Raw genomic sequence first — 24,541 nt, 5'->3', positions numbered from 1 at the left:
CAGAGTTTCCCTCAACCTGAAGACCTCAGGGAGATGTAGGACTCTTTCTCCTCCACCTTAGCGATTCCCAGCCTTTGCCAGTCTTGCAGCAGTGAGCCTGACACATATCAGCCCCAGTGTTGCCTGAACCTTGTCTCATTTCCTCTACTTGGGTTTTTTTCTTTGTAATCTGAGCCCTGCTTTTTGGCAAAAAAAAAAAAAAAAAAAAAAAAAGAGGAAGCCTGACATTTATTTAGCTCTTTCATAACATTTAAGGGAACTGAAATGAATTCTGTGTCCTATAATTAGGACTCTGGGCAGTTTTAGGAAGAAATAACCACATTTTCCCAAACCCCTTACAAAACTTCCTGGGAAAATGTGACTGTGTTCTTTGGAAGGCAGCACACTCCTTGCGGGCCTCAGCCTGCAGTGTGGGGAGCACCCCATGTTGCCTCCCCCAGCTGTGTTGCAAAGGTTGGATCCTCCGAGATGTTCTGGATGCATGGTGAGCCAACAGCGGACAGGGTTGCACCTCTGAGACAGATGGACTGGGTTTCAGGGAGGAAGCGGGCAGGGGCGGCTTTGCAGAGTCCACTTTGTGGGGCTCCATAGTAAGTGCCGACCTCATCTGGCCCGTTTCATGAGGCAAAAGGTTGTGATGCCAGCCCTAGCTATGGGGAACTGGTGGTGACTGGAAAATGAATATTTAGCAGGTAGTTTGCAGCCTGGAGCAAGGTCAGCTTTGACTGAGATAGGACAGAGGGGGCCAGGGACCAGCTCAGGTAATGCCAGATCTGCCTGATGCAGCCTATTCTCAGCTCTTGTTGCCTTCTCCCACCCTAGAAGGACAGGGAGTGCTCAGCAGAGGGGCAGGTGCAGGCAGACTCCTAGGTGTGGAGCCCAGCCCTCCTCGGGCAGTAGGTTGACTCCAGCCTTTTCACTGCCACACTACACAGTGGTCCCTGGGCTGCCACCACTCTGTGGCCACCGTGAGGACAGTCTCTTCCCTCCTGTTCCCAGGGAGGTGATAGCCTTGTGGGTTGCAGGCAGTCCTTGGGTTGCAGGAAGAGACCAAGGGAAGCCAGACATCTGGGTTTTGACCTGGCCCTGGAGGGAGCTGGGGTGACCCACATCCTCCCTGGAATTCAAATCATCATGGAAAGTGTGGCTGGGACTCAAGGCATCCATGTGTGGAAGTGTGAGTGCATGATGGAGTGTGTGTGCTCACAAGCATGTGGTAGAGCTTGTGCATTGTGTGTGCATCATGAGTGTGAGTATATGCACATGATCATATATGCATGTACATACACAATTGTGAGTGAGACAGAGGATGCCCCTGTGTTCATGTGTACTCACAGGTATATGTGCTAGTTTGTACATGCAAGTACACATAATGAGTGTGAGATAGAGTTGCATGCAAGCGTGTGAGTATGGTGACAGCCTGTGTGCACGAGCACATGATGGCATGTGTAGGTACATGTGCACACATGGGTGAGACAGCATTGCATTGGTGTGTGTGCGTATGAATGTGTGTATCTATACAGCATGGGACCCTGAAGCCTGGGAAAGTGAGTGTGACACACGCTGGCTTGTGAATAGTGGACGTTAGCTGAGACGACTTCTCCTGGCAGGTTCAGGGTCAGGGACTGGTGGCTGGGGACTCTGTGCCTGGGTGCTGGAAGTTGGGGGCTGAGAGCTCTGTGTATGGGGCTGGTTCTCCTGCAGGCTCCAACCCTCCTCAGCCACTCAGTCCACATCCTTCACCTTCACTTGGCATCAGGCTTGGCCACGTGGATCTTGTGGTGGAGGCTGACCAGTCTCAGGAGCAACCTGATGCCCTCCTGGGAGCACTGGGTCCACCTCATGCCTTGCTCCCTCTCCTCTGGACTCATTCAAATCAGCCTTCAGGTGGCCAGTGAATGTTAGCCTGCCAAATTCCGAGAGCCAGCCCCCGCCATCTCCTCTAGCCTCTGACGGTATCCCCCAACCAGTAACTTGGTGGTGTTCAGCAGGGCTTTCTGCACGTGTCTATGGGGGATCCTGGTGCCTCAGAGCTCAGAGGAGGACAGTTTCCCCACCACAGGCCAATGACCTGGATGGCTGTGGGCACCTCAGAGGCCCCACCCCATATGGTGTGGATGGGCAGCTTCCTGGCACCCTCTGCAAGCTGAGCAACAAGTGGGCCTCACACTTGCCCTCCAGGGACTTCAAGGGAAGCCACATGTGCACACCTAGACACATGCCTACACGCACACATGTGTGCACACACACATTCACCCAACACATAGACACAAACACATGACATACAGGACAGGCAATATGTATACTCACATGTGCAAACACATGTACCCACATGAACACAGAAGCATGCCTGAGCATTTGACACATAACCACATCAATCTGTGTATACATGAACATACACAAATTTACCCACTCATATCCACACATGGACATACCAGCAGTGCCCACATGCATATACCCAGAGGCACATGGACACATGTATCCACAGGGATACTTAAGATACATCCCTTCCCAGCCTCAGGGGGATGGGCTGCCCTATCCTGACCGAGCCCCGCCTCCCTTCCTGCTCACCTTGGCAACTAGGCAGGTCTGCCTGATACAAGATGCTCTCTGCTTGTTAGACTCATGAGGACTCCTCCATTCTACATGATGTCACTGTTTTGGGTTCATCTGTTGATGTCTGCCCATGATAACTGGGGTCGACGGCCACACAGAGCATGGAGGGATGTGAGAGTCACAGACGTGTGGTCTTGGGCATGGGGCACTCCCAAGGCCAGCACCCATGCTCCAGGGTGTTTGCTTTGCCCGCTGACTTGGCTGTGATCTTAGACAACTGCTCGGTCTTCCTGCCTCTCTTTCTTACTGGAAAAGAGAAAATCATTCTTTGCTTTTTCACTCAACAGATACATAGGAAGCTTGGATGTGGCATGGGATGCCAAGTGAGCCTTGATTTTGGGGGCCTCTGTGCTCTTGCAGGAGGTAAGCTGCAAGTGGCACCTGTCCCCGGAAAGAGTTCAGCAGGGCCAAGCGTTTCAGGGTGAGGGAGGTGAGGGAGGACCACTCAGCTTGCTGGCTGATGCTGCAGCCTCTGAGCTGGAGGAAGGAGAGGCCTTGCCTTGTGTCAATGCTTGGAGAAGGGCACCCAGGAACATGGTAAGTGCAAAGGCCCTGAGGTAGAACTTCAGACAGCAAAGAGGCCTGTGTGGCTGTGAGACCAGAAGCCCACAGGTTGTTTGTGATTCTGTGACCACAGTGGGGGCCTTGAAAGGTAGCCTGGGGCCTTGAACCCCCAGGGTCCAAGCTAGATGCCACACTGTTCAGGAGTCAGGGGGAGCAGTGGCCATGGGGGCACTGGAGTGGCTGGATTTGATGGTATGGGACAGCACATGGGTGGGGGGTCAGGAAGGCGGGGCCTCAGGGAGAGGCCTGGTCAGAGCCGGGTGAGGGAACCATCAGTGTGTAAGTGGTGTTTAACGTCACGGCGGTAGCAAGATGGGCCAAGGATAATAACAGCCCTTCCTGAGGTTGTGAGAGTCAGACAGGCTGATCCAGGGCTGCTTGGCACATAATAAGCACTGGGGCTGTGAGCTCAAACAAACAAACACAGCCATCTGGCAGTCTCCAGGGGAACCTCACTCCCCGCTGGGGAGGAAGCCGGCAGCATGGAGTGAGGAGACTCCCGGCCCAGGCCAGCTTGGAGGCCCCAGAGGTAAGCTCGGGGTGCTGTGGGCGCCCCTGCCTCGTGGGTGGCCAGGCTGGGCCCAAGCTGTGTGGGATGAGGGAAAGCTGCCCAGCCCAGCCCAGCCCAGCCCAGCCCGGCCCTGGCCCGCAGGTGTGTGTGACAAGCACCCAGGCACAGGGCCCTGGCTCGGGCGGGGCAGGGACAGCAGGGCTCAGCTGAGGCAGATGCCCCTGTGTGGTGGCACAGCAGAGACACAGTGGTATGGGGCTGCAGAGGACAGAGAGGGCAGTGTGAGGGCATCACTGGGAGGGCAGCACCCACCCCAGCGGGTCCCTTTGGCCCACACGAGCCTGCTCCAGATCCCGTAGTCGGTGCTCCCCAGTGGCAACGCTCATCTCACGGCAGGCTTGTCGGGAGATGTCTATCAGCTGTGCAGCAGGTGGTCACAGTGATCCAGGAAGTCACCTGGGAGGTCTCAGCGGACAGCCTGGAGGACAGGAGACTTGAACAGGCCCAATTGGTGACAGGGGATGGATTTGGAACAAGGGCAGAACAAGTGGCAGCAGTGAATGTTGGGCTGGGTGTGGACACCTGCTCCGGTCCCAGGGTCATGTCACACAGCAGATTGGTCTGCAGGGCTACACCCAGGTACAGGGGCATCGGCTACACCTTCGGGAGCTAGGTGTAAGCAGCACAAGTGCACGTGTGTGTGATTGTGTGCCTGTGTGTGCATGCATCTCCATCCCATCTCTATCAACAATGACCATGCTCGCCTATCTTTATGCCCCCAGGCACAGGGGTCTGGAGCAGATGACCAGGGCCAGCATTTGACCCCTTGGCAGGCACGTCTGTCTCCCTTTTCACATGCACTGAGCTCAAACCCTTTCTGACTCTGCCCTCAGTGTCCTGATCTGCATATTGGGCTCCTCCAATAAAGCAAAAGTGCTGGCCCAGATGGACACAGAGTCTGTGTGCATATCTGGTGTGGACACAGAGACACCCAGGGCAGGCTGTGGGCAGCCTTTTTGCAGGGACATTGAGCAGTGTTAGCAAGCACATGCCTGGACTTCTGCTCTTTTCATACAGATGGCCCAAGTGACCCAGGTCTAGTGTCAGGGAGAATGCCTTTCCCGGGTGTCCTGCTTCATGGCTAATGTAGGAGGGATGGCAGTCCAGCCACACATGAAGTGAACAGTCTTTCCTAGCTATCAGATGGGTGTTTATGAAGCCCTTCTTGGCCTGCTCCCTTCCCTGAGTGCAGTCCATGACTGTTGTCCTCCAGGGACCCTGGGCAGGCTACCAACAAGCCAGACCTGCATGCAGAGCTCATTGATGAAGGCCAGGCCTGAAGGACAATGCTCCAAAGATGCCTGCAACCTGGGCCTCAGGACTGGAGAGTGTGGAAGTTCATGGAGCAGGTGTTCACCGAGTTCAGGGATACAAGACAGAAGACTTGTCCAGCTTTTCCTAGAGATCCCAGGCCATCTCGAGTTTCCCATCAGTGTCAAGCAGAGCCTGGGAGGTGTTTACTATGGGCTGCAAGGATGGAGGATGGACAGCTCTTCAAGCAGCAGTGTGGTGGCCTCATCATCTCAGGAAGCCCAGGACCTTGGCAGGGTTGGGGGAGGCAGGAGTGGCCAGGCTTTGCCAGGCCCAGGAGACTTGGTTCCTGTAGTGTGGCCTAGGGCCAGTGAGGGTGCAGGGTGAGACCTGCTGTCCCTGGCCACATGAGCTCCAAATGCTAAATGGCATTGTTCTCAGCCTCAGGAGACCAAGGCAAGCCATCCACGTCTGACCCAGAGAATAGTAGAGGGGAGGGATGGTGCCCTCTGAAGGACCCCAGGGCAGTTAACACTGATTCTGAGGTTTAGCAACAGATTGATCCTTGAATAAAGAATGAACTAAGTCATCCATTTGCACACTAATATGAATTTTAAAATCATGCCGGGTGAGAGTTAAAGAAACCAACACGGGCAGCCCAGACCTCTGTCCGACAGTATCTGTGTGTCCAGGGACCATGAGGCTCCATAGTGTGTCCTCCACATCCCGGCCCTGAAGCTCTGGCCAGCTCCACCTTCTCACCTGCTAAGTGGCTATGCATTGGTTCTTGGCAGTGTCTTTTTGAGAATTAAACATTCATAAAAGTAAAATTCACAAACATCACATGGTACCCAAAAAAGGGATTTCTAAAGGAGAGGGGTTCCTCATCCTTTATTTCAGGTTTTACCTCCCAGGTTGTGATAAAATGTCCTCCCACCACCCAGAACCTGACCCTCGACCTGGCAGGGCCCCTCCGTGTCTGTACCTTCCCGGTGACCCTGGCGTAGTGCCTGGCACTGGGACTGGCGTGACAGGGACAAAGCGCCCCAGTACCTCACACTCTGCCTCCCAATGGTACCACTTCTGCCCAGGGGGCAGATCAGGGAACATTTCTGCCCGCATGGGCCACCTGCAGTCTCCAGCCGGACGTTTCTAGGGCTTTGCATGCCGGGACGTTTCTAGGGCTTCGCATGCCGGGACGTTTCTAGGGCTTTGCATGCCGGGATGGTGGCTCCGGGACTCAGGAGCAGATCTGCATCACACCTCTCATTTCTCCCCAAACCTGGTTTCTTAAAAAGGTCTTAACCTTTCCTGCTCACCAGCATTTTAACACATTTCTGAAAAATAGCTGAACCGTTTAAAAACAGCCCGCACTTTCACATAGGGTTTCTCTCTGAGTCACACTTCATCTCTTCCCTTGAATGGCAGAGGGGAAGGTGACAGCTGGGGCGGCGACAGCACACGTCACACTGCACGTGGCCACAAAGAGAGAAGAGAGATGCCTGCCTCAGGCTGCTCCGAATGGAGGCATCAGGAGGGCAGGACCTCGAGGGCTCAGCATTGACCAGCCCGGGAGCCAGGGAGATGCCAGACGGTGACCCAGGAGCTCCTGGAGTGGAGCCTGGTGCTGGCAAGACTGCTGCTGGGCACAGTTACTCAGAGCCACAGGAGTGGTCTGACGGTTATGCAGAGCAGACATTATGTTTTTAAAAATATTTTGCTTTGAAATTTAAAAAATGACTCTTATTCTCATAGCTACTCATAGCTAGGTCATTAGCATGACCTAGTGGCCACAAGTTCAGCCTGGATAGCAGTACCCTGATCCCTTCTGCTGCAGTCACTGACTGGAAAAACCAGGGAACCCATGTCCTATCTGAGCCCTACTCAACACCCCCCAGGCTCTTAGCTTGCTTTCCTGAGCCGGGATTCTGGGAACCTGGGGCCACTTTGCAGGGGGCTCTGGGAGGAAGAGGAAGAGACTTGGATCAGACCCCAGGCAGGCCAGAGCAGGGCCCCTGCTTCTGCACTGAGCCCGTATCCCAGGCCCAGGCTGAGACAGTGCAGAGGCAGAGCTGGTGCAGGGTTACTCAGCCCCATGCGTCCCCTTGCTTTCATGGGGCCTGCAGGTGGCACTCAGATCTTGGTCTGTCTCCCTCTGGGATCACACACAAAAACCTTTCTCACCAGCCACTGTGGCCACTGGAGAGCTGGGGATGCTGGTGGGTCCGGGCCCATGGTGATTTCGATCCCAAGCTCGCATTTCCAGAGAAGACGTGGATGAGCTCACAGAAGAAGGCCAGCGGCTTCAGTAGATGTCCACTGTACGCAAGCTCTTACTATCATCACTGAAAATGTCTGCTTTGCTCTTATTATTTATGTATTTCAAGACTTGTTTAAAGGAACCCTAAAATGGTAGACACTGATTGACTAAGGCCATCAGAGCCAGCTGGCGCTACTACAGAGGAGCCAGGGATGGGCCAGCCTCCAGCTTCCGTGGGTCGATAGTGGCCCCCACCCAGATAGGAGCCACCTGCAGCATCCAGTCAGTGACTGGCTATTCTCAGAGAGGATGTCCTGCAGCAGCTGGGTGGCAGCTCTCGTCCCTTAGGACTTGATTCTGTTTCTCCACACAAAGCCACTCCCAGTGGATGCCAGCTCTCCCTTAGGAAGGGATGTTTTAGTTGACAGGGACAGGGGGAGATCATGGCCAGGAGGGTCGTGGTGCTAGCGGCAGGCTTCCTGAAGGTGGTATCACTCACTGTGTTTTCCTTTGCTGTGACTGAAACATGGAAAGGAACTGGCGTTTCTAGTTTTAAATTTTTATATTAAAGCCAAAGGCATCAAGTTTCTCCCTGCTTGCACTCAGACGACGAGGGCCCGGGGACAGGACTGTCTGAGAGCATCCATTTACAATCAGCTTTGCCTTGGGTAGGGCATGACAGGGACTCTGAGCAGGGACACAAGGGAGACACCGTGAACTCTGTGTTCAAATCATATTTCTCAAGTTTAGTTACACAGGGAAGATCATTATGCCCGGATTTTGGGGAAAACCAGGGGCAAACTTGATATGATTAACTAAAATCAATGAGAGGTCAACTTTGGGTTTCAGACCCTTTTTCTCCCAAACGTGATACACTTTAGTGTTGTGCAGTGGTGTCTGGGGTGGGGACACATGATGACAAAACAGTGACTGTGGACCTCTGGGAAGTGAGGTGCAATCAGAAAACCACTCCTGTGCCCCAGGCGAGGAAAGAAAGCCCAAAGCTTAGGCAGATCTGTGCATTGATTTCCTGAGGACCTGGGTCTTAGCAGGACCTGAAGCTCCTGCCTTCCTGTGCTGGCCTCAGTGGCAGAGTGTGCCCGTGAGCCGCCCATTTCCGGTGTGCTGTGTGGGTTGGCCAGGCTGCCCTGCGCTTCCAGGGGCTGTGCTCAGCCTGAATGTGCCCACTCCTCAGCACCCCCAGAGGCGGTTGCCCCACTTCTGATTCTGAGGCTGCGCAGGCCCACGGTGGGGTGTCTGAGGAACAAACCCACCACAGCTGACGGCGTGCGGAGGATGAACCATTGTGTGAGTGATTGGGTTTCACATTGTTTTGCCAACTCCCAGGCAAACGGGCAGATCCATTTGGAACGTGTTTTTCTTTGTTGTTGTTTAATAAAGCAGCAATCATATACCATGTGAGATAATGGATGGCTGGATGCAGACTTGAATTATTTTATTTTATGGAGTCTTAATTAGATTTGTAATGCAGAGCGCCTCAGTACCAAATGTTTGCTTAGATTTAATGAGACCTGTTACGGGAGTGAGAGAATTGTAATTGTCCCATTAACACAACAATGATACATATTGCAAAGTTTGGCATATATCAAGTTATAAAGGATGCGCTTGACACTGCGGGGGTTCGCTCCTTCTCTGTCTCTCCCTTGTCTGCTCTCTTATCTAGGTTTTCTTCATCTGAGCCCCAAGAAGAATCATTTCCCTTTCCTAGTTTCTTATAAAAGTTTAGGGTTTTATTGTCCAGGCTAAGCAGAGACCTGGAGGCAGGTGGGCTGTGCCAGGTATGCAGAAGTTCGATGGTCATCTGCCCCCTTCCCAATGCACCTTCCCTGAGAGCTGCTCATCCCCAGAACAGACACAGTCAAACCCAGTTTTGAGGAGAGATTTACATTTTATCTCCAAGAACGCAGGTCTGCAGGACCCAGTGATCAGCTTCCCGGTGGGGAGTGGGTGCGTATACACAACACATCTTCATTTTTTCTTTCCCCTTCCTGCCTGCTGGCACTTGTCCCCTTCCTGCCTACTGGCTCTTACCTCCTTCCGTTTGCAAAAGTTCTGTCTCCCTGTTTCCTCTCACTACCTTTGTACTTTGGGCATCTTGAGTAAGAGGCGTGATGTGACCCACAAGCCTGAATATCGAGGTGGGTCTTGTACCAGTTGTGGGCGTGACTTGCCCCACAGGGAGTGAGTCGTGGGTCCCCACACAGCATCCTCCATGGCCAGGGCGGGCTCTGACAGGAAAAGGATCGGCCTGTTGGTTCAGCAGTACAGATGAGGCAGCCTGCAGGGATGACAGGAAAGGCATGGCAGTGGCACCTCGCCCTGTGGGGAACCTGCCCTTCTGGTTCGAGGCCTGCATTGGCTCTCTCATGCCTCCCAGGAGCCGGGCCACCCGGTGATGATACCTTGTCTCTGCCATGGCGCTCTCTGCACACCAAGGCCACCTGGCCTGTAACCTACTCTCCTCCTCCGTCGAGTGTTGGAGGCTGGAGGTCAGGAGTCAGGAGTCTCAGTGCCTGGCGAGCCCTGTCTCATAGAGGCACCTGCAGTGAACTGGAGGGACAGTTGGGCCTCTCCAAAGACACCAGTCTCACTGTGAAGCTGCCTCATGTCTGGTCACTCCTGAAGCCCCTCCTCCTGACATTGTCACTGTGGGGGGTATTTTATTTTGGAGGGAGGGTGCAAATCTTCAGAACACAGCATCATCCCTTCATGTCACCTGCTTTAGTGTAAGCCTAGCCTTGGGTCCTATAGCACACAGGCACCTGTGGAGGCCCTCTGGTTCTGCTCCACCTCAGTTCCTCGGTCTCTGGATCTCATCTTTCTGTGCTTGATGGCCCTGGCCTAGCAGGGGTTTCCAAAGGGAAGCCTGAGATGAGAACCACTATGATGGCTTATCTGGTAGGAGAGTCAGGACTGGTGGAACAGTGGGAGGCGGGGAGAAGGGGTGGCAGCCTCTGGGGGACCTTATGAGACAGAAGGCCTAGGTCTTAGCCCTGTAGGGTGTTCTGGGATTGGAAGGGTACCAGCCCGGTGGTGAGGAGTTGGTGACTTGGTGCTGCCTGGGGCAGGTCTGGCCACCCACTATGAAGGACCTGGGCCCTGGCATCCCAAGGTCAGCACTGCTATGAGATTCGAGTGCTCCCCACAGAGGCCAGGCGTGCAGGAAACAACAACCCTGTGCCTCTCTTGGAATCACAGGGCCAAACACAGGTACTCCAGTTAATCCCAGTCAGACACAAGCAATCTGCTGAAGTGAGCATGCACCGTGCACACCTTCCCTGAAATTATTTTACAGATGTCCTGCACTGTCTCCCCCAGCAGCCTGTTGGGCAGATTCCTTCCTCTGACCCCGGCAGGTCTCCTTCTCTTCACCCCAGACCCTCCCCTGCCCTTTGTGGGTACACACAGGCCCAGGCCAGTCCAGCTTCTGCCCAAGCTCACAACCCCATGTGGTGGTGCCATCCTGTCTTTCAGTCTGCAGATTGCAGTGCCAATGGGGAAACTGAGGACTCACTCATCATGGGGATGCACTCAGGCTGGGCCCCCAGCCTCTCTCCTTGCTGCCAGGCACTGGTATGGAGGAAACACCTGCGCCTTGGGTTCCTGGGAGACTGAAGTGAGTCAGTGTGAGACAAGCTGTGCTGTGTGTGGAATGGTGCAAGGCTGCACTCTGAGCTGCTTGTCCTCTATGGCTACAGCAGTGGCAATGCCAGGCTGTTGGGCTCCCATCTGCCCTGCTGCAGAGGCCCTTCCCACACCTGCGCCCCAGCAGGGGTGATGGTGACCCAGGTGTGTGATGTCTCTGCGACAGGCAATGCTACCACCTCAGGTGCCCTCTCCCCCATCTGGACCCCTCATGCTGGACAAAGCCGTCTGTCCAGTGGACCAAGGCCCAGAGCCCTCCTGCCCACACCATGCCTGGGACCATGTGGCCCCTGTTAAGGCTTCAGATGGCCACAGCCTTGGCTGACAGCTTGGTGACCACTCATGAGAGACCCAGAGCCACCTGTGTTGGCTCTGCAAGACTCTGAGCCCCAGATCCTGCAATTGGAAGTATTTGCCTTTTACACTATTAGGAAATTTGTTGTGCAGGAGGGGATAAGCCATGCATGGTCTTGAGAGTGATGGCTCCAAAATAACTGCATCCCATGCCTACTGTTAGGCAGAGAGGTGTGGTCCTCTAGGCCTCACCTTCTTTCCTGCCACCGAAGAAGCCTGGTGTGCTGCCTCCCACCCCTCTGGGTCCCTCTGGACTAGCTGTCATTCCCAACACATCTGCCTGTCCTCCTGCCTTGAGGCCCTGTCTGGACCTGAATCCCTGCATGCTTATTCTGAGCCCAGGAGATCTCCATGGGCCCAGGCCAAGGGAGCGGCTGTGATCTTAGAGACCGATTCACCACACATCACTGCAACCCTGAGAAGGTTTATGGCAAGCTGATACTGCCTGCTGGTTTTCCTGTGGTTTGGTCTGCGGAGTTTGGTCAAGTCCTTCTGCAGCTGAGCTTGGAGCCCGGGATAGCCCACATCCCTGGCCCACACCTGCACTGACATCTGACCTGCAGCAGCTGTGAGACGAGCAGTGGGTGCTGCTTCAGGCCACTGACTCTGCCATCATTTGTTATGCTGTGACAGATGACCCCAGCCCTGACCCTGATCCCGACCTATCAGAAGCTGTGGCCTCACCAGGAGCTGTGGAGGCAGTTGGGACACAGAGTAGGGTGCACACTGGCCTCAAGTTCCAGCATTCGGCCTGGAGTCCAGGTGAAGATGTGCAGTTGCCATAGCAGCCATGTCATGAGGCACACACCCGGGACCCCAGCTCCAGTCCCTGCTGCTCGACCTTCCCAACAGCACTGCCAGGCTCAGGTTCTACCCATTCTCTGTGGTTTCAGTCCACACCCGTGTGCCCAGCACATGCATGTACTCCCTGTGAGGTGGGGAGTGGATGCGTAGAGCTGAGAGTTTAGAACCTGGGGGTCCCTGTCCCTCCTGCAGGTTCACAGAGTGTGTGCAAGGGCTGGGTCTGAGAACTGCTGCTTCTAAACCTCAAGGAGGCGCCCAGAAAATCCCCTGGGTAACGGGAATGCAAAGGGGAGGCAGCCGAGAAGACAGGGCTCTCTCTGCCAACCTTCCTGTCCCTCTTTGGCTCACAGACTCCTCCTCTTTGCAGCTATGCTGGCGGGCCCCAGTGGGCAGACCGCAGGCTCGGTCTCGTGGTGCCATGGCAGACCTCCTTCAGGAACCAAAATGCCCAGGAAGTGAACCGGAGGAGCCGCCGGCAACCAGATGAGGTAATTACATTTTTTAAGAAATGGAAGTCACCGAACTGACTATAAACGTTAGAGGCGAGCGCCTATGAAAAGTTGGTACAAAACCTGTAATTGAAATGATTACAAGGTATAACAAGAAGACAAAGGAAGCGGAGTCAGGAATTAAGGGCATTAAACAAAGAGGCAAACGGCGAACCGTTTGCTTGCAAATGGCAGGGTTCAGAAGAGCTGTCTAAACAGTGGAGCCCTGGGAAACAATGCTGGATGTCTGCTGGGCAGAGGTGGTTGCTAGAATGTGCTTAGACTGGGGGAACCAGCAGCATCCGAGTAGAGGTGGGAAATGATCCTCTTGGACGCCCAGTGACCTGAAACAAGCAGGGACGCTGCAGGACACGCAGCCTCCTGTGACTGGGGGACGCGGCACAGGGACATCAGACAGCTGAAGTGCCCAGCCCCCTCTCCCTGAGTCAGTCCAGCTCCTTCTCCAGTCCCACCAAAGTTTTCTCTAGGCACCAGATGCAAACCCAGCCCTGCACTCAGAGAGTGCTGAACCAGGTCCTGTCCTGGCACTGTGGCTGGGTTGCTGCCCCTGGTGGACCCTGGCTTCCTTCGGCAGATGCTGTGGTTCAGTTTCGTTGTCTCTGCCCCATGAAGCCTGGAATCTGAGGGCGTTTCTGCTCTTGGGATCCCCATGGGGAATTTCTACTCTAACTCCAGGACCCGAAACCTCAGCCTGGACATGCTTGGAGGAAAACACTTTCTCCTTGCAAATTACATACCTCGGTCTCCAGCCTAAGACACATTAGGTAACAGTCTCCTCAGCATAGCTGCCTGGAGGTCTTTAATTTGCTGTTTTACACATGTTTGTAGGATACTGCTTGGCTTCTGCCATCGTCCCTCCCATCAGGCCCCTGGGGGAGGTAGAGGGCAGCCACCAGGATGAGGTGCAGGCTGGCCTAGGTCACAAGGTTCTGCAGGGCGTGTACTGTCTTCAGACTCCGGACCCACTTGGAGTTGGTACCACGGCCTTGTGCCCACCATAAACACCCACTCCATGGTGTCCATGGGATCAGCCGCCCTGTAGGCTGGGATCAGCCACCTCCTGTGGCAGCTGAGGCGTCCAGTGGGAAGCCCTGCCCTGCACCCAGCCCACCCTGCACTTTGGGGTCCTGTTGGGGTTTGTAACAGTGGCCCTGCAGGTCACACCTTCAGCCTCCTCTTGCCTGGGCTTCAGGAATCTTAGGCTGGGTTCTGTGATGTAGCTCTGAGGGAAGCAGCGGGCATGGAGGCTCAAAGGCAGGGCTGAAGTCCATCTTTATGCTGACCTGCCTCCACCTGGCCCCGGGGAGTCCCAGGGAACCCTGGGGAGCTGTGGGAATGGCCTGAGCAGGGTGACTGGGCCAGGTTGATGTCTGCACCCATGCAGATGGCAGGGTCTGAGTTCCCACACATGTGCCTGTGATGCAGAGATCACAGCCAGGTGCACGGGGTGGGAAGTACACAGAGATGGGTGATGGGCCCACAGTGTCCCCTGCCCTGGTCTTGCTCTAGCCTGGATAGCAATGTTTTTGTGTCCCTCTTCCTATCTTTTCTTCGTCATGTTCCCTATATTATTTAACCCACCACCCCTGAAGGCCCTGAACAGTGGCTGTAAGTAGAGCTGTTTCACTTTGTTTTTGCTTCTGGGGACCCTCTCACTCCGAGGACTGAGGCCTGACTGGTCCAGTGCTCCCATTCTGCCTGTAGCTGTGGCCCAGTGCGGGCTTGATCCAGCCTGTGGGGTTTCTCAGCTCCCAGCCTTGTACCTCCCAGCTTCTGACATGGATGTGGGGTGCATGGATGTGTCAGGGTGAGCTGTGCCAGGGTGATGGGTGCTGCCTGAGAACCACCTAGAAGTGGGTGGGGAGCTGGGGCAGCTGCCCCAGGGTGGGGGCAGAGCAAGGCCATGCTGCTTCATGGCTGCAGGGCAGGACAGAAGCTCAGCTCCCCTGGTTCCCAGCCCTGCAGCACAATGACAAGAGTCCCCACCACCCATTCCCTAGGCTGAGTCATCTTGGAGGCCCAGGCTGGCACCAGTCCAGCATGTGCCACCTCATTCAGCCCAGGCTCCAGGTGGACTCCGAAGGCTGCCAGAGCCCACTGAGTCACTCTGGGGTGGGAAATGTCATGCTGCTTACTCCTGCTGGGCAGGGTCCAGCGGTCAGCTGCAAGCTGACCCTGCCCACATGCCCCTGAAGGGAAAGCAGTAAGCCCCCTGATCCACCATCAGGAAATGGGGACTGATCTTAAACCCCCACCTAGAGGAACGGAGGTGACAAGAGTGGAGAATTATGAGCCAGTGCCAAGCACATCTGCCATGAGGCTGCGTACTCAGTGCTCAGCAAGCCACACGCTGCCCCCAGCAGGGAGATTGCCTGGAACACAAGGGAGATAAACAGGGTCGAAAGCCCACTGATGTGAGTGAGATTCACACTGCCCAGAATCCAATGGGAAATCTCAAGTCACACGAGGACCAAACAAAACACAGCTTCAATGAGAAGAGGCAAGGAACAGAATGAGCAAGAAGATGCTTCCAGGGTTGGAATTATTCAAAAGGATGCAGTTTTTAAATTATCTGTGGGTTTATTAGCCTGTTTGCTGTTCACGATGGCAATCTTCATCATGGGGAGTCAGTTCACACACACAACACCGCGTTAATTCTTTTTACCATCCGACTCTCCTTTCCCCGCTTCCCTCCCTCTCTAGCTCTGTCTTATTTGCAGCTCTGTCTTATTTCTCATATAAGAGAAATCATGTTACGTTTGTGCTGGAGAGTCTGATTTATTTCACTTAACATTATGGTCTCAAGGCATCCATTTTCCTACAAGTAACTCAGGTTTATCCTTCATTATAGCTAGGTAGTATAGTTAGCTCCATTGTGTATAAATACCATATTTTTTCTATCCATTTATCTGTTGATGGGTATACAAGGTTCTTACAAATTTTGCTAATAGGAATGGTGCTGCTAAAAACATGAGTGTGCATGGATTCTTCTGTTACGATGTCTTTAACTCTTTTGAAGAGACACTTGAGAGGGGAATAGCTGGATCCAATGGAATTTCTATTTTTAGTTTTTTGAGGAATCTCCATGTTGATTTCTATAGTGGTTGTACTAGTTTATATTCCCACCAACAATATACAAATGTTCCCCCTTCCCTGCAGCTTGCCTGCATTTGTTGTTAGTTGATTTCTTGATGACAGCGAATCTTTCTGGAGTAAGGGAGAATCAGTGTTGTTTCAATTTGCATGTCTCTCAGGGCCTAAGATGTTGGAGATTTTTTTCCTGTATTTATTGCCCATGTGTACTTCTTATTTTGAGACCTATCATTTCAATTGCTTGGTTTTTGATTGGGTCTTTTATTTCTGGGGAGCTTAATTTTTTTTGAGTTTTTAAAATATATTTTAGGTATGAGTTCTCTGTTTGAAGACAATCTGCAAAAATGCTTTCTCATTCTGTAGGTTTTCTCTTCACTCTATTGGTTGTTTCTTTTGCTGTGCAAAAGCTTTGTAAATTTGATATAATCCATTTTTTATGCTGAATGTTATTTCTTATGTAGTTGGGTTTCTGTTAAAAGTTCTTACCTATGCCTGTTAGAGTTTTCTGGCACAATAGAAAAGCCAAAATTAAAAAAAGAAAAGAATGCATCTATTGAGGATTTGGAAAGGAGCACACAACCCTGTGCCCTTCGCAAGAGACAAATATGGCAGGAGGTTTTATGACCTCTGCCTGGTAGTGGCATTTGGGTGGGCATTGATGACATGTGAGGAACTGATTGGAATTTTATTTGTGTGAAAACACGGAAGGGAGTTGCAATTAGGGTTGAAGGAGAAGGAGGAAGTGATAAGCATTCCTGTGTTGGCCTTCTGCCATGTTAGACCACCGCCATAATTGTGCAGTAATTTAAACCGGGGAGAATCTCTTTTAGTGCATATGTCTTCAAGAGTTTTACCTTATTTTATCTTCCAACAGACGGTTTCTGTTTTGATATTCAGGTCTTTGATCAATTTTGATTTTAGTTCACAGAGCACGGTGTGAGATATGTGAAAGAGGCTACTGTTCCTGCACTGTATGTTTTTTGCCCTTGTCCAAGATCTTACGATTAAGATTGGATGTGCCTGGATCCTTTCCTTCTTTCCACATCCTCTATTTAGCTCCACTGATTCACCTGTCTGTCTTTGTGCCAGTACTTTGCTGCTTTTATTACTGTAGCTTTGTAACATAACTTGGATTCCAGGATTGTGATACTTTGTGTTTTGCTCTTGTCACCTAGGATTGTGTTTGCCTTTCTGGTTCTGATTCCATCCAAATTTTATGGCTGGTTTTTCTGTTTCTGTGAAGAATGCCATTGGTGTTTTGATTGGGGTTGCATTAAATCTATATATTGGTTTTGGAAGTGTGGTCATTTTGACAAAATTGGTTCTGATTACAGGAACGGGGATATCTTTCAATTTTCTGTGTCTTCTTCAATCTCTTTTCTTCTTAAAAAGAATATTGTGATTTCCATGTACAGGCCTTTTAATTCCTTGGTTGGATTAATAGCTAAGTACAGGTATTTAATTTTTCTTGAGGCTATTGTCAAGGATTCTTTTTTGGTGGGTTCATTGTTGTGTACATGAACACTCCTGATTTTTGTGTGTTGATTTTACATCCTGGTATATTATCAAATTTATCAGTTCTAGGAGTCCTTTAGTGAAATTTTTTGGTCTTGTATATAAAGGATCATGTCATTCATAAATAATAATAGTTTCACTTCTCTCTTTCCAACACACGTCTTTCTTATTTCTTTCTCTTGTCTAAAGTTTTGAGTACTATGTTGAATGGGAGTATTGGTAGTGGACACGCTTGTTTTGTTCCTAATTTTACAGGAAAAATTTTCAATCTCTCCCCACTTAATAAGATGTAGATCATAAGTTTGTCATAAATGGCTTTTATTAGATTGAGATAAGGTCTTTCTATGCCAATTTTTTTCAGGGTCCCTTTTTCTTTTATCATGAATGAATATTGGGATTTTCAAAAGGTTTTTTCTGTATCTGCTGGAGATAAACATATGATTTTTCTCGTTTCTGTTTATGTGATATATTGCACTTACTATTTGTATATGTTAAGCCATGCTTGCATTCCTAGATAAAGCCTACTATGACGTAAGATCTTTTTAATGACTGTTGCATTTTGTTTGCTAGTACTTTATTAAGGATTTTTGCATCTATGTTCATTAAAGAGACTGGCATGCAGTTTTTTTTAAATTTTAGTTTTGTAATTGTCTGATTTTGGAATCACAGTATTGCTAGCTTCTGGAGTGAGTTGGTTCCACCGTTACATCTTCCTTAAAAGTTTTGAAGAATTCAGTGATAAATCCACTGGGTCCTAGGTTGTTCTTAGTTGATAGATTTTTAATTGTTTCCTCAATTCCATTAGTGTTATTGGATTGCTCATTGTTTTTATATCATCTTGGTTCAGTTGTGGTAATCCATGTGTCTAGGAATCTATTTCTTTTAGATTCTCCAATTTATAGGAATACAAGTTTTCATAGCAGTAACTAAAATCTTCTGGATTTTGGCAGTATCTATGGTGATTTTTCTCTTTTTCATTTCTTACTGCATTGATCTGGGTCTTTTTTTCTCCTTTTGGAAAGTTTAGCTAAAGGTTTGCCTACTTTGTGTATTCTTTTAAAAAAAAACTAGGTCTTTGAGTCATTGATTCTTTGTATTATTCTTTAGTCTTAATTTCATTCAGTTCTGCTCTGATTTTCATAATTTTCTTCCTTATGATAGCTTTGGACTTGGATTGTTCTTGTTTTTCTAAAACCTTGAAGTGTATCATTATGTTATTTATTCTGTTTTTCTAATGTGGATGTTCATAGCAAAATGAACCATTCATTTGATTCCAGGAACTGTTTAATTTCTTCCTTGGTTTCTTTTTGCAGTCCACTGAGTATCCAAGAGTGTAGTATTTAATATCTATGTATTTGTAAACTTTCTGTGTTTTTCTTTGCCATTGATTTCTAGTTTCATTGCAGTATGATCTAATATTATACATGGAATAATTTTTATTTTTTGCATACTTTTAATCATTCTTTATGGGGTAGTATGCTGTCTATTTTTGAGAAATTTCATGTACTGATGAATAGAATGTATATTCTAATCACCATGTGTAATCCTCTTTACAAAATAATGCAAAGAAATTAATTCTATTTTAATAGAAAATTAATAAAAGCATGAAGTTTTTATTTCATTGGAAAAAGCAATTTTACATGCAAAAACTCTTGTAAGGATTATTTCAAAATGTAAATTTAAGAGAAGAAATGAGGCAGAAAAGAATCAGTTAGAAGAAGAAAGGGAGATGTAAAAAAATATGGATGTGAGATGTATTTTTGGTAAGGAAAGAGCAGATGAGATTTTGTCCTGCTTGAACAGAAACAAGAAGATAAAGGCAAAACCAGAAAGTTAAAATAAGTTGCAGACAGTTTGTGAGTGGTGATGCTTATGAGAGGAAATTTGTATGTATGATAAAGCTGGCTATAATTTTAAAAATTAAAGAGTTGTTCAATGCTTATAACATTGATATGAAACCAAATTCTATTTCTTCATCTTTAAAATAATGAGGTTTTCTTAAAATATTGGTTTGTTCATAGTAAAATTCATAAAAACTGACCCAGAAAGCAAAGATTTTATAACTCTTGAAGATAATTTCTTGTGCTTATTGGTATCTTCATTAGATTTTTATTAACTTAAAATCTAATTGCAAAAAACTTATTTAAGCATGCATCTGTTTTAAAGTTTTTGAAAGTATCATTTTATAATTCGGGTCAAATGCAGTTACTGTTGTCAACAATGATATACGGTATTATGAATATTCTAAACATCTTATAAGATTTACACTGGCGTAGTGGTGCACACTTGTAATCCCAGCACTCAGGAGGCTGAAGTAGGAAGATCACTGTGAGTCCAAGGGCAGCCTGGGGTACAAAGTGAGTTGAAGTCCAGCCTGAATGGCATAGTGAGACCCTGTTTCTTAAAGCTAAATCAATGGTCCTAGTATTTATAAAAAAATACTTTATAAAATCCAATGGTTCTAGTATAGTGTCATCCGCTAGAATGTTATCCTGAAGTGTGACACACAGTCAAAATAATTAACTTGCTTCGTCAGTTGCTCAATTCTCATCAAAATCCTAACTATGGATTTGTAGGTTTTCTGTCATTTACAGCTTTAATTCTTCTTTGAAATATTTGTAGTCTGATTTATGAAAAGGATTCTAGTAAGTCCTACAGACAAAGTGGGTCTCCTGTAGTTACCTTTGGTAAAAGCTGATATGCATAAAAATTGTATCTGTTGGTTATAAACTAAACTGTTCTACTCATTAATTTTGTCCTATAGTCTCCTTCTAAAACTTTGTAATTCTTGTGTCTCAAAATTCTACCAAAGTACCACTCTTAGTAAAATCTTGTTCCATGTTTTAAGACACTGGCCAGCATGCTCAAACAGATAAGGTTAACTTTAAGAATGGGCTACAGGGGGCTGGGGATTTAGCTCAGCGGTATAAGCACCTGCCTTGCAAGCAGGCGATCATGAGTTCAATCCCCGGTACCGATAATAAAGATAAAGACCAAAAAAAAAAAAAAAGAATGGATTACAGGTCAGCCTTGTCTAAGAGCCACTTCTTCTGTACATCCTGGTTTCTCAGATGTGACACTGGCTTTCCTCAGTCAATGACTTTCCCTCCAATGTGGGACCAGCAACTGGGACAAGTCCATCTTGGCAAGGAGGACAGTGAAACTGTAACTATAGGACGGTTGATCCGTAATGTCTTCAGAGACTCTCAAGGGCAAGGAGGGAATACGAGGAAAACGTAAGAGCTGTGAGAATCAAGGTGGAGTCACTCGTGTCAGGCTTCCAAAGAGGAAATAGAGCCAGGAGTTCACAAAGGAAGTGCTTTTGTGTGTAAGTGCCTGATGACAACCATCACAAAAAGCTCAGCCAAAATCATATGTTTATTCTGAGCCAATCTGTGTCTGAGCTAATGGGTATACTACTAAAAATCCAGATCATAAGACATTCATAGATAATATCAATTTTACTGAGCAGGGGTCACAAAGACAGGCACACAAGGGTTAATACAGATAAAATAATGGAAGACAAAAACTTCACCACACCGTCTGCTCTCAGTCACATGACCAGAATGCTGCTTTTCTAATCTCTGGCCCTGTTTGCTTCACTCGCTTGTTAAGTTGGTGTCTTCTGGGCTCCAGCGATTTCCAGGGCAACAGATGGTTCCTCAAGGATCCCAAGCCATCCCAAGGCAGCAGCAGATGCTGCTAGCACAGCTCTCTTCAGCTCTCACAGGGAGAGACTTTTACAACTGCAAAGGGTACCTGATCATGTCCAAAGTGGGCTAGAAGAAGTCACACAAGAGACTTGTGACTGAGACACCATATGAATGAGGAGGATAAAGGCTTGAGGGGTGAGGGAGACAGGGATCACTGAAGTGCATCAGGGCAGTGGTGGTGCAGAAGGCTGGGACAACAAACCATGCTCCTGGGAACAGTAAACTACTGCCCTTTGCAATCATTCAATAGCCATCAGCATATTTCACTAGACCCAGCCATAGAATCTGATAAAGCCAGGGAACACAGTGTTCCCACGAAATGAGAGTTGTTAACAAGGGAAAACCCCACACGAGCCTCCTAGGCTTGCTTTCTCTTAGTGCGTGTTAGTTCTCCAGTTTTAGAGATCACACAGCTGGGTGAGGCATCACTGTCCTACTCATCACAGTAAACAGCATTGGGAGCTGGGGGTCAGGAGAACAGTTGCCTGGGGTGCTTCCCAGCGACCTGCAGGCCACAGTGCTGAGAGCACTGGCTCATTCCTCGGGCACACAGATTTCCGATGAGGGATGAAAGTGGGGTGAAGGCTGGCATCACCATTGGCATACCATGGCCTCCCCCTTTGCCGCCTTAACCCTTGAGTCAGATTCTACCCAGCTCTGCATGTGAATATGTTGATTATGTATGAAAATTTGCCCAAGGCCAGGACACTTGGTTAACTGGCTATGGCCCATTGGAGCAGTGTGCAATTCTTTTGTTTTTTTAATTTAAAGAGAAAAAAAAAAGAAAGGAAATAAAATTTAAAAAAAACAAAGCAGTAAAAGGGTACAAATAATATAGAATTTTAAGGAAAAAATACAGTAAGATATCGCTAGTTAATAGGTTACATATTGTCATCTTTGAAATAGTTGTCCAAATTATAAAATTAAAGCATGTAAAGTGAACATTCATACAATGAGATTGCAGACAGTGCCGATCAATGATCCAACAAAAGTTCAGTAATATGGATTTCCATCCTACACACTCAAACATACATGCAGTTATATCCCTTAGACCACCTTCCTTTCCTCTCTTTTTAAAAACAATTACACTTTTTGGGTTTTTTTTGCTCCCACAATTCTTATTATTTTTTTTGGAGAGAATAAAACCCAACGTGGCTAAACAAAACAGAGTCAGTTAGAACAAAAGGATGGGCATAGTACATAATGTAAAAATAGAATATCAGGTGATCTTTGTGCCTCTTGCTATTTTTTTAGAAAGTTGCCTATATCGTCAGGTATAATAGAATTGATCAAAACAGTACAGAACAAGACCAATAAAACCTACACTGTAGACCTTACAGGATTTCAAAAGAAGATAATAGTCAAACCATAATGGGCATCTTAGTGAATCTTATTGCCTTCAAAGTGGTTGCCTATACCCTCAAACTTGATACTATCAAATAAAATAGAATATAGTAAAATCTGACAGAACAAGATGGGGAGAGCAATACTGGGGATCATATCAGGTTAATAGGAAAACAAAAAAGTTACTATAATATATCCTGCTATTTTTTTTAAATTTAGTTTTCCCTTAATTGAAAAAAATGTAAGAAAAAAATAGATTAATTTTTAAAAAGGGTGGCATTGAGGTAAAAGAGGACATTGTATTAGAACAACACAGGTCAGAACCGTAAAATTTTAACATCATTGTGTTTCACCCCCAAATAATCTAACATAATGGTAGTCACCATCGTGCCTCCTTCCTTGAATTATTTGAGTATAACTTCATAAACTATAGCATCAAGCATATCAAGTCAGCCTGAAGCTATTCAAGAGAATGAAGAAATTACAGGGTATTTAGAACCAGTTAACAGAAAACGAACAATGGTTTCTATATTATCTCTTTGCCTATAAAAAATTTTGTTTATACTATCGCATATAGTAAAATATATTAAGATACCACATGTTAAAATCAGTGAAAACAGGTGTACAACAGCTTGATGGGACTTCAAAACAAGATGATATTAAATCAGCACTAGCTTTTATGATGTGTTGTTTTCTTCAGAATAGCTATTCGTACTATCACCGATACTAAAATCAAACAACCCAGGTTAAAACCATTGCAATTAATGAGTGATAACATTATATGGATTCAAACCAATATGATTGGGAATCATGATTACCATATACTTTTATGTAGTCATATCATTTCTTACACTAGGGAAACTATTCAGTATTTATACATGTGAGTTTGATTTATTTCACTTATGAGTATGGTCTCAAGTTGCGTCCATTTATTTATAAATATCTCAATGTGATCATTCTTTATAGCTGAGTGGTACTCCATTGTATAAAAATACCACAACTTTTTTATTCATTCCTCAGTTGATGGACACTTGGGTTGTTTCCAAGATCTGGCTGTTACAAATTGTGCTGCTATAAACATGGGTGCACATATATCACTGTGGTATGATGCTTTCAATTCTTCTGGGAATATGCCTAGAAGTGGAATAGCTGGGTCAAATGGGGCTTCCAGTCCCAACTTTTTGAGAAATCTCCAGACTGACCTCCACAATGGTTGTACTAGTCTACACTCCCACCAACAGTGTAGGAGAGTTCCTTTTTCCCCACAGCCTCTCCAGCATTTGTTGTTGGCGGTTTTCTTGATCTTGGACATTCTTTCAGGAGTGAGATGAAATCTCAGTGTGGTTTTAATTTGCATTTCTCTAATGACCAGTGATGGTGAACATTTTTTCATGTATTTATTTGCCATTTGAATTTCTTCATCTGAAAATTGTTTATTCATCTCAGATGCCCATTTTTGGATGGGGTCTTTGAATTTTGGGGGTTTGATTTTTTTTAATTCTTTATATGTTTTAGACAGAAGTCCTTTGTCTGAAGGGCAGTTCACTTAAGATTTTTTCCCAGTTTGTCGGTTTTCTTTTCACATTCTGGAGATTTTTTTGACGTGCAGAAACGTTTTAATAAGAGGTGATCCAGTTATTGACTCTGGGACGTATTTCCCATGCGGTTTGAGTGTGTTCATGAATTCTTTACCTACTCCTATGTCTTCAAGGTTTTTACCCAATTTGTCTTCCAATAGATTTAGTGTTTCTGTTTTAATATTAAGATCTTTGATCCATTTAGATTTTATTTTAGTACATGGTGATAGGCATGGGTCTAGTTTTAGTTTTCAGCATATGGAGAGCCAGTTTTTCCAACACCACTTATTAAAGAGACTGTCGTTCTTCCAATGAACATGTTTAGCCCCTTTATCAAAGATAAGGTGGTTGAGTGTGTTTGTAGTTGTGGTTGTATCTTCTAATCTATTCCACTGATCTTTGGCTCTGTTTTGGTTCATAACATGTTGATTTTACTACAGTTGCCTTGTAGTATTACTTCAAGTCAGGGATTGTGATATCTCCTGCCTTGCCTTTGCTGCTTAGAACTGTCCTTGCTATTCTAGGTCTCTTCTCACTCCAGATGAATTTTAGGAGTGATTTCTCGAGTTCTATGAGGTATGTTGATGGTATTTTTATCGGGATTGCATTGAATCTGTAGAAAAGTTTTGGGAGAATGGCCATTTTTACAATATTTATTCTTCCTATCCATGAGCAAGGGATGTCTTTCCATTTTCTGACATCAT

The 24,541-nt window shown here is 47.6% G+C and overlaps 2 long non-coding RNA genes across 2 annotated transcripts in view; both read left to right on the top strand.

Moving 5' to 3' along the window:
- Positions 1–520: 520 nt before the first annotated feature.
- The window catches only part of LOC106028610 (uncharacterized), a 33,611-nt gene continuing 9,590 nt past the window's right edge, over positions 521–24,541 (top strand). The window contains exons 1-2 of the long non-coding RNA XR_001202242.3: positions 521–3,709; positions 12,454–12,574. This is a non-coding gene — a long non-coding RNA (uncharacterized LOC106028610). The remainder of the gene's footprint in view (positions 3,710–12,453; positions 12,575–24,541) is intronic.
- Positions 3,721–5,591, top strand: LOC134473259 (uncharacterized). Its single transcript, XR_010043433.1, has 2 exons — positions 3,721–4,330; positions 4,965–5,591. It is a non-coding gene; the product is annotated as an uncharacterized LOC134473259 (long non-coding RNA).

This window comes from Cavia porcellus, unplaced genomic scaffold, assembly GCF_034190915.1.
Source record: "Cavia porcellus strain 051 isolate PalLab524CR breed Dunkin Hartley unplaced genomic scaffold, mCavPor4.1 scaffold_26, whole genome shotgun sequence".
In the NCBI taxonomy this organism is placed as follows: Eukaryota; Metazoa; Chordata; class Mammalia; order Rodentia; family Caviidae; genus Cavia; species Cavia porcellus.
Note: the sequence above shows the minus strand (reverse complement) of the source record. Positions and strands in the feature narration are given on the sequence as shown.